Here is a 10,715-nt window from a genome sequence, read left to right as displayed (position 1 = left end):
GATGATATTTTTTCATATTCATAAATATTTTCAAATAACAAATTTGATTATATTTAAAAAAAAATTATTACTGTTTTTATAAAAAAAATATTACTGTTATGATTTAAACAAGTTTGAACATATTTAAACACAAATAAATATCAAACAACATTTTAAATGTTGTTAACATGGCAACAAACTGCATATTATTTTTCTACATGAAATTCTGAGCATCTAGCATATGTGACATGTTATATTTGGATGCATGGATAAAAAGATGTGTGCAAAGAAAAAAATGCATAAAAACAAAAATTGGGGAGCCTGGGAATCGAACCCAAGACCTAGTGTGTGCGCTGCGTGCTGACCAGTCGGGCTAGTGTGTGTGTTCTGATGGAGATACGGTTAGGTGGAATATAACCTCACCAGTCGGGCTAGTAATTACTAATGGCGCACGAGGGTGAGGTGCGCCATCGCTGTCGTTGTACTTATGGCGCACTAGGGGAGGTGCGCCATTGCTAACCCTCCCCCCACTCCACCTATTCCCCTCGATCTGGCCTCTCTCCCTCCCTCGCCATATCCCCCACTCGACCCCAACCGTACGCCGCCGCCCCGCCTTGCTCCGCCCCCTCCATCCGCCGCGCCTGCACGCCGTCGGTGACGCCGCCGCCTCTCCTAGCTATGGTCTTGTGCTACCCCGACGCCGCCGCCGCCGCCCCCGCGCCCCCGAATGGGAACAGCCGAGCGCGCGCGCTAGGGTTCCTCACCCCGCCGCTCACTCCTCTCCTCTCCTCCTCCCTCCGACGAGCGAGGGCCTCCTCCGGCCCCTGCAGCAGCCGGCGAGCGCGGCCCCGACGTTCCCACACCTGCCGTCCTCCGCCACCGGTCACCTCCGCAACAGCCGGCGAGCCAAGGACGATGCCGTGACCCTCGCCGCCACCTCCCGCTGTCTCTTCCTGCGTGTGGCCAGTGGCTGCTCTCCTTTGACCGTGGCCTGGGGTGAGCCTCTCTTCCTTGCCTCTATGCTTCTTGTCCATGTCACCGCGCTAGGGTTCCTCTCTTGTTCATGCTGCTAGTTACACGGATCAATGGATGTTAGATAGATGTATGTATGTTGATTTTAGTTAGGTATATGATGCTTGATGCTTGATGGATGGATGTATGTATGTTCATGTTGTTTCCTAGGTTGTAAGATGCAGTTTAACATTTAAGATGTTTGTTTCCCCCGCAAAAGAAAAGATGGACTAGTTTAATACTATTTCCAAAGATGGTATCTGTTGAACTTTACTGTATACGCAGACATTTCTGATAAAATTTGTCTCTAGGAATGCATACATCAGTGTGTAGCTCTTTAAAACATCTGTAGTATAGTTCTCAATTATTGTTTGGCTGTGCATAGTTGTGACTCCTAGATATTCAATTAGAAAAAATGATTCATTGATTTGCCATTGCAGTTCTTTTTTTTGTTCGATGTTATGTTATACTTGCTTGCCATTGTGGTCACTTGTTGACAATATCGTCCCTGCGATGCTGCTCTTATCTCATAGATACTCCTAGATGATAAATTATATCATGTGTTTGTTTGCCTGGGTATTTATACAGATCAGCGTTTAACTCACAATTGTGATTGGTTTATAGATTTGGCTTTGGCTCAAAGGAAGGACAAGCTGTCAGGTACACTAGTACAATTGTGCTCTAGATAGTACTTTTTTGTTATATGAATTGCTAGCTTCTTTGCATATAGGCATGTGAACCCAAACCCTACCCCCTTTCTTTATGAATCCTAGTTGCTTATGCAAGTCTGTAAAGGATGCAGACTATACTAGAAACAACAGAAACTTAAAACTTTAGATCAGTGCACACTAGTTTTCAGTGAAAAAACAAGACAGAAAAGTGGAGCAGGAATTTGGCACTAATTGTTTTCCACTGATCCCAAAATGAGTTTAAGAGTGTAGTCTAGCAATCATCTGCTACCGTAACCATATGATATTGGTTGGTGTAGATGTGAGTGAGGGGATTGATGTCCAGATGTGAGAATGTGACTAGCTAGGCAACAAATTCTGCTAGCCGAACTGAACAAGGATATGTCATTCTGGTTTTATCTAGGATATGAGAGTGGTGATATTCAGAGTACTCTAGTACAATACTCCTATTTGTTTTCTGAAGATATCTCTTTGTTGTACCACAGTTATCCATCTGGATTTTCTTCTTCTTAAAAGCTTCAACTTCAAAGTATAGTTTTACAAGCTTCTGCAACTTTTTCTTAAAAGCTCCAGCTATACATTTTATCACTTGTTCTTTTCTCTCAGAATATGGAACCTATTTGTGTAATCTGACCTATCTCTCCTTGATTTTGATGTTGTAGCTAGAACTGCCAGGAATGCTCAGTATATATCAATGTGTGCATGTTTTGAAATATTAGTGTAAGAAAATAGTACTGACTACAAAATATTACCATTGGCCTTTTAAGGTCCATTGTATCTAGAAGTAATAATACGTACTCGTTATTTATCATATATGTTACTACATCAAATCTTATTGATGTTAAAGTTGTCACTTCTGTATTTCACTACTGTCTCGAAAGTATGTGGATCTATTTATTTCTTAGCCCTTGCTACGTAAAGTTTAGGTTTTGGTAGGCTCCTAGAAATCTTCCTTTGCATGAAAAATTCATACACATGGAACATCAACTTTATTAACAATTTTTTTCCCTCCTGTAGTATGTTTTTGATTGAAAAAGATTACTCTTCATCAACAGCTTACTGAAGAAGATCCATCAAATACAAACTTGGTATAAATAAAATTAGTATGCTTTCTGTTCTACCTTAGTATATTGTCACTTAGCATGGCAGATTAATCTGCCCTATGTATGCGTTTAATTATATTCATGGTTGCTTTATGTGTTTGTTGATTATGCAGGTTCCCTGGCTAGGCCTCTGGGTGAGCGCATCGTCGGCTCCTGCTGCAGCTGCTGCTCCTGCTGCTTCCAAGGTTTGCTCCTACATGTCCCTTTGAGAGTTTGAGCACTTCAACTGTGGCTTTATTTGTCCCTTGAAGGCTTTTATTGTTACGTTAATAACTTCTATAGTGGCTGCAGCATGTGCTATAAATCCAGATTGTATTTTAGTTCCAGATTTCTATGCATGCCACCTTGTTATACTTTAGTTAGGTTAGTTTAGTTACAGATGTCTGAAATATACTCTACTTATTGTTCAGGGTTGATTGCAAATTAGTTTTGGTGCCTCCAGTGGAGTAGAGTGTGGAGAGCCAAGAAGCTTTATCTCTTTAAATTCAGTTAATTTGCTTACTGAAATTAGGTTGTTGCCTTGATACAGTATTGTACAGTGGCTATGCCTCTGAAAATTTTATTTGATTGTGAGAGGATTTGATTTTGAAATGTAGGCATATGGTACTGAACTATAGTACTGCTGTTGTATATAAATGGGCTGCGGTAGAACTATTCTTCATCTTTACAGTGCTGTTGTATAGAAATATGCTGAATTTTTTGCTCTGATTGTTGCTCAAACAAATTTAGCAAAAAAGTGGGGTCCTGGGAGACGCCGCTACTGCTTGAGGCCCTTGAGAGGCCCTTCGTGTCGTGATGAATTTGCAGGTACCCCGAGAGGCCCTTGAGTTTGCCGGAATGTCGATTAACTTCCATTCCAGCAAATTCGGGTACTCCATATGTCCTATTTTCAGCAAAGGTCATGCTAAAATTTTCTGTGAATTTTAGCATGACTTTGCTAAAAATCGGACATATGGGGTACTTGCTACTAATGCATGGGCCGGGGTATCTTAGTACTTAATTAAGTAGGATCAACTGCCCCTTTATTCTTGCTGCATTGAACAATAGGTGGCAATAGAGCCAAGTGATTAGGCCCAACTTAGAATTCTCCTTAACATCGATAAACCCTAGATGATAAACCCAACATAGGTGGCAATAGAGCCAAGTGATTAGTGCCAAGTGATTAGGCCCAACCTAGGGTGCCTCGGCATCGATAAACCCTAAATGATGAAAACTTAACTTAGCATTTAGGGTGCCTCGGTGTTGACAAACCCTAAACGATGAAACCTTGGCTTTTAGGGTGCCTCGGTGTCGATGAGAACCTAAATGATGTACGCTTAGGCTTTTAGGGTGCCTCGGCGTCGACAAACCCTAAATGATAAAAGCTTAGCTTTTAGGATGCCTCGGTGTCGACAAACCCTAAATGATGAGACCATGATCTTGTTCCTTGACAATAACCAACTTCTTGACCAATTTTTTTTCCTATTTAGAGCGAAACATGGCCCAAAACGATGAGGCCGGTGGTTCGGGAGGCAAGCAATTCTGGGAGCTGTCCCGGGAGTTGGAGGAAGAACCTCACCGCTATGAGGACGCCGCGGAAGACACTGATCCTGACTACACAACCCCTAGTGGCGTCGGGGATGACACCACTGATGGTGCCGTCGAGGATGCCACCACTGATGATGGCGGCGCACGCACAGATGGCTGCCAATCAAAGAGGCAACGGAAGGACCGGCGCCCGAACGTGCTCGACAGCGTCAATGAGGAATTTACTGAAGTGAACTCCGACGGGCATCCGACGGCGCCCAAAGAAGTAGTCAAGGGGTACTCGGTTCAGCTCGGGTGCATTCTCCGGAGCACCGTCTCGATCAACACTGAGAACCTAAGGCATAAGGACTGAGGGAATTTGCGCAGCCTCCTCTTCACGAAGCTGCACGAACGATACAAGTTCCCTGCTGAATTTGCAAACACACGCCTCTCAGGGAACAAAGTGAACAATGTCGCCCTCATGAGGATGAGCACGGCCCTGTCTACTTGGAGAAGCACGGTGAAGGCAATGATTGAAAAAGGTGATAGTTATGAGAAGATCAAGGCGAAATATCCTTTGATGAGCGAAGATGACTACAAGGAGTTCAAGATCAAGTGCAAGAGCAGCGCAACCTCCGAATCAAGTTAGTGGGGGAAAGAAATGCGGCAGTTGAACTTAGGGGTCCACCAACTCGGTCCCGGCGGTTACAGAGTGGCGGAGCCTATATGGGACAAGGACGACACGGAGCGTGCCGAGCAAGGCCTACCGCCCCGCTTCGAGAAATACCATGACAAGCAGACCAGGAACTTTTTCAGGGCCCGGTACAAGGAAGACCCGGTAACAAAGGAGCTTACCACGGATCCGAAGACCAGGGCGCTCGAGCTTGTTCTGGTAAGGCATACACTGCTACCTCTTGAGCACTGCGTTGGATTTCCCCGAAGAGGAGAGGATGATGCAGTAAAGTAGCGTAAGTATTTCCCTTAGTTTTTGAGAACCAAGGTATCAATCTAGTAGGAGATCACCCACGAGTCCCTCATACCTACACAAAATGATAGCTACTCGCAACCAACGCAATTAGGGGTTGTCAATCCCTTCACGGTCACTTACAAGGGTGAGATCTGATAGAGATGATAAATAATATTTTTGGTATTTTTGATATAGAGATGCAAAGTAAAAAGTAAAAGGAAAAGTAAAAACAAAGCAAGTAATAAAGTAATGGAGATTGATATGATAAGAATAGACCCGGGGGCCATAGGTTTCACTAGTGGCTTCTCTCAAGAGCATAAGTATTCGACGGTGGGTGAAAAAATTACTGTTGAGCAATTGATAGAAAAGCAAATAATTATGAGATTATCTAGGTATGATCATGTATATAGGCATCACGTCCAAAACAAGTAGATCGAAACGATTCTGCATCTACTACTATTACTCCACTCATCAACAGCTATCCAGCATGCATCTAGAGTATTAAGTTAAAAACAGAGTAACGCCTTAAGCAAGATGACATGATGTAGAGGGACAAATTCATGCAATATGATAAAAACCCCATCTTGTTATCCTCAATGGAAACAATACAATACATGCCTTGCAACCCTTTCTGTCACTGGGTAAGGACACCGCAAGATTGAACCCAAAGCTAAACACTTCTCCCATTGCAAGAACTACCAATCTAGTTGGCCAAACCAAACGGATAATTCGAAGAGACTTGCAAAGATAACTCAATCATACATAAAAGAATTCAGAGAAGAATCAAAATATTGTTCATAGATAAGCTGGATCATAAACCCACAATTCATCGGTCTCAACAAACACACCGCAAAAAGAAGATTACATCGAATAGATCTCCACAAGAGAGGGGGAGAACATTGTATTGAGATCCAAAAAGAGAGAAGAAGACATCTAGCTAATAACTATGGACCCGAAGGTCTGAAGTAAACTACTCACACTTCATCGGAGAGGCTATGGTGTTGATGTAGAAGCTCTCCGTGTAGATGCCCTCTCCGGCGGAGCTCCGGAACAAGCCCCAAGATGGGATCTCGCGGATACAGAAAGTTGCAGCGGTGGAATTAGGTTTTTGGCTCCGTATCTGATCTGACGGGGGTATGTAGGTATATATAGGAGGAAGGAGTACGTCGGTGGGGCAACAGGGGGCCCACAAGGCAGGGGGCGCGCCCAGGGGGGCCCTCCACCCTCGTGACCGCCTCTGGCATTTCTTGGAGTAGGGTCCAAGTCTCCTGGATCACGTTCGGTGAGAAAATCACGTTCCCGAAGGTTTTATTCCGTTTGGACTCTGTTTGATATTCTGTTTCTTCGAAATACTGAAATAGGCAAAAAACAACAATTCTTGGCCGGGCCTCCGGTTAATAGGTTAGTCCCAAAAATAATATAAAAGTGGAAAATAAAGCCCAATATAGTCCAAAACAGTAGACAAAGTAGCATGGAGTAATAAAAAATTATAGATACGTTGGAGATGTATCAAGCATCCCCAAGCTTAATTCCTACTCGTCCTCGAGTAGGTAAATGATAAAAAAGAATTTTTGATGCCGAGTGATACTTTGGCATAATTTCAATGTAAATATTCTTAATTGTGACATGAATATTCAGATCCAAAAGATTCAAGACAAAATTTCATATTAACATAAAAGTAATAATATTTCAAGCATACAAATTAAAGTAATCATGTCTTCTCAAAATAGCATGGTTAAAGAAAGTTATCCCTACAAAATCATATAGTTTGGCTATGTTGTATCTTCATCACACAAAGTATTTAATCATGCACAACCCCAATGACGAGCCAAGCAATTGTTTCATACTTTAGAAATCTCAATTTTTTTCAACTTTCACGCAATAAATGATTGTGAGCCATGGACATAGCACTATAAGTGGAATAGAATGGTGGTTGTGGAGAAGACAAAAAGGAGAAGATAGTTTCACATCAACTAGGCGTATCAATGGGCTATGGAGATGCCCATCAATAGATATCAATGTGAGTGAGTAGGGATTGCCATGCAACGGATGCACTAGAGCTATAAGTATATGAAAGCTCAACAAAAGAAACTAAGTGGGTGTGCATCCAACTTGCTTGCTCACGAAGACCTAGGGCATTTTTGAGGAAGACCATCATTGGAATATACAAGCCAAGTTCTACAATGAAAAATTCCCACTAGTATATGAAAGTGACAACATATGAGACTCTCTATCATGAAGATCATGGTGCTATTTTGAAGCACAAGTGTGGAAAAAGGATAAGTGACAACATTGTCCCTTCTCTCTTTTTCTCTCATATTTTTTTCTTTTTTTTTCTTTTTTTTGGTGGGCTTCTTTGGCCTCTTTTTTTTATTTGGGCTTCTTTGGCCTCTTTTATTTTTCATAAAGTCTGGAGTCTCATCCCGACTTATGGGGGAATCATAGTCTCCATCATCCTTTCCTCACTGGGACAATGCTCTAATAATGATGATCATCACACTTTTATTTTTCTTACCACTCAACAATTACAACTCAATACTTAGAACAAGATATGACTCTATATGAATGCCTCCGGCGGTGTACCGGGATATGCAATGAATCAAGAGTGACATGTATGAAAATTATGAAGGTGGCCTTGCCACAAATACAATGTCAACTACATGTTCATGCAAAAAATCTATATGACAAAAGTAATGTGTGTCATATGAACGGAACGGTGGAAAGTTGCATGGCAATATATCTCGGAATGGCTATGGAAATGCCATGATAGGTAGGTATGGTGGCTGTTTTGAGGAAGGTATATGGTGGGTGTATGATACCGGCAAAAAGTGCGCGGTATTAGAGAGGCTAGCAATGGTGGAAGGGTGAGAGTGCGTATAATCCATGGACTCAATATTAATCAAAAGAACTCATGCACTTGTTGCAAAAAATTAGAAGTCATCAAAAACCAAAGCATTAAACGCATACTCCTAGGGGGATACATTGGTAGGAAAAGACCATCGCTCATCCCCGACTGCCACTCATAAGGAAGACAATCAATCAATAAAATTGTGCTCCGACTTCATCACAAAGCGGTTCATCATACATGCATGCTACGGAATCACAAACTTCAACACAAGCATTTTTTAAATTCATAATCACCCCAACTAGCATTGCTTTGATATTATCACCTCTATATCTCAAAACAATTATCAAGCATCAAACTTATCTTAGTATTCAACGCACTCAGAAGAAAGTTTCACAAATCTTGAATACCAAGTATATTAACATTAAGCAAATTACCATGCTATTAACAACTCTCAAAATAATCTAAGTGAAGCATGAGAGATCAATAGTTTCTTTAAAACAAATCCGCCACCATGCTCTAAAAGATCTAAGTGAAGCACTAGAGCAAAAATTATTACGCTCAAAGGATATAAGTGAAGCATTATGAGCAAAACTATCAAGCTCAAAAGATATAAGTGAAGCATTATGAGCAAAACTATCAAGCTCAAAAGATATAAGTGAAGCACATAGAGTATTCTAACAAATTCCAAATCATGTATGGCTCTCTCAAAAGGTGTGTACAGCAAGGATGATTGTGGCAAACTAACAAGCAAAGACACAAATAATACAAGACGCTCCAAGCAAAACACATGACATGTAGTGAATAAAAATATAGCTCCAAGTAAATTACCGATGGAAGTAGACGAAAGAGGGGATGCCTTCCGGGGCATCCCCAAGCTTTGAATTTTTGGTGTCCTTGGATTATCTTGGGGGTGCCATGGGCATCCCCAATCTTAGGCTCTTGCCACTCTTTGTTCCATAATCCATCAAAAGAATTCACCCAAAACATGAAAACTTCACAACACAAAACTCAATAGAAATCTCGTGAGCTCCGTTAGTGAAAGAAAACAAAAGACTACTTCAAGGTACTGTAATGAACTCATTATTTTATTTATATTGGTGTTAAACCTACTGTATTTCAACTTCCTTATGGTTTATAAACCAATTTATTAGCCATATATGCATTGAAATAAGCAAACAACACACGAAAAAACAGAATCTGTCAAAAATAGAACAGTCTGTAGAAATTTGTAACTAACGCAAACTTCTGGAACTCTAAAAATTCTACCAAAATAGGACGTACTGTACAATTTGTTTATTGATCATCAGAAAAAAGAATCAATGCAAAAGCACGTTCCTGTGATTTATTGAATTGTTTCTCGTGAGCGCAAAGTTTCTGTTTTTCAGCAGAATCAAATCAACTATCATCATAACTTATCCTATAGGTTCTACTTGGCACAAACACTAATTAAAACATACAACCACATCTAAACAGAAAGTAGATGGATTATTTATTCCTAAACATAAGCAAAAACAAAAAACACAAAATAAAATTGGGTTGCCTCCCAACAAGCGCTATTGTTTAACGCACTTAGCTAGGCATTGATAATTTCAATGATGCTCGCATGGAAGACAAGAATTGAAGCATAAAGGGAGCATCATAAAACATGTGATAAACACATCTAAGTCTAACATACTTCCTATGCATAGGTATTTTATAAGCAAACAAATTATCATAGCAAGCAAAATTAGCATATGGAAGGAAGTGGAAAGAAACAATAGCAATCTCAACATAACGAGAGGTAATTTTCTAACATGAAAATTTCTACAACCATATTTTCCTCTCTCATAATAATTACATGTGGGATCATAAGAAAATTCAACAAAGTAGATATCAAATAAAATATTTTCAACACGATCCACATGCATGCAAAGTTGACACTCTTCCAACATAGTGGGATTAACATTGACTAAAGCCATGACCTCTCCAAACCCACTTTTAGTATTATTGCAAACACTATTATCAATCTCATATTCATCATGGGGCTTAAATAAATTTTCAAGATTATAAGAAGAATCATCCCAATCATGTGTGACGACCGGATAATCAAGCTACAGTAAACCTCTGCTAGTGATGCCACGTCACCTCGATTACTATTGCTAATCTCGCGTTAGTTCGAAACCGATTCGCGTTCAAATTCAAAATCAGGCAAACAATAAAAGCTTTCAAATATTAAAACTAAAATGTTCGGAGTGAACCAAATATTGCATAGATAATTATGGGGGAAAAACCACACATGCATAAAATGTTTAAATAATATGAGATGGGTAAAACAGCAGCAAAACAATTATTTTAAATGCTTTTAAATACTAAACAAATGTTAATCTAGTTTATATAATCACCAAACTTTTTGGAGTAGGTGGCCTATGTTGTTATGCTAATTTAGGAGTAGGAGTTATATTTTTGTAAAGCTGTTTCGCTAACTAAAATAAATAAAATAGAAAAGGGAAAATAATAAAAACAGAAGAAAACAAAAGAAATTAAAAGCCCCCCCCCCCTCACTGGGCCTCGGCCCAGCTGGCCATCCAACTGGGCCAACCCACCTAGCCCAGCCGGCCCACCCCCGGCTATAA

This window comes from Triticum aestivum, chromosome 1B, assembly GCF_018294505.1.
Source record: "Triticum aestivum cultivar Chinese Spring chromosome 1B, IWGSC CS RefSeq v2.1, whole genome shotgun sequence".
In the NCBI taxonomy this organism is placed as follows: Eukaryota; Viridiplantae; Streptophyta; class Magnoliopsida; order Poales; family Poaceae; genus Triticum; species Triticum aestivum.
Note: the sequence above shows the minus strand (reverse complement) of the source record.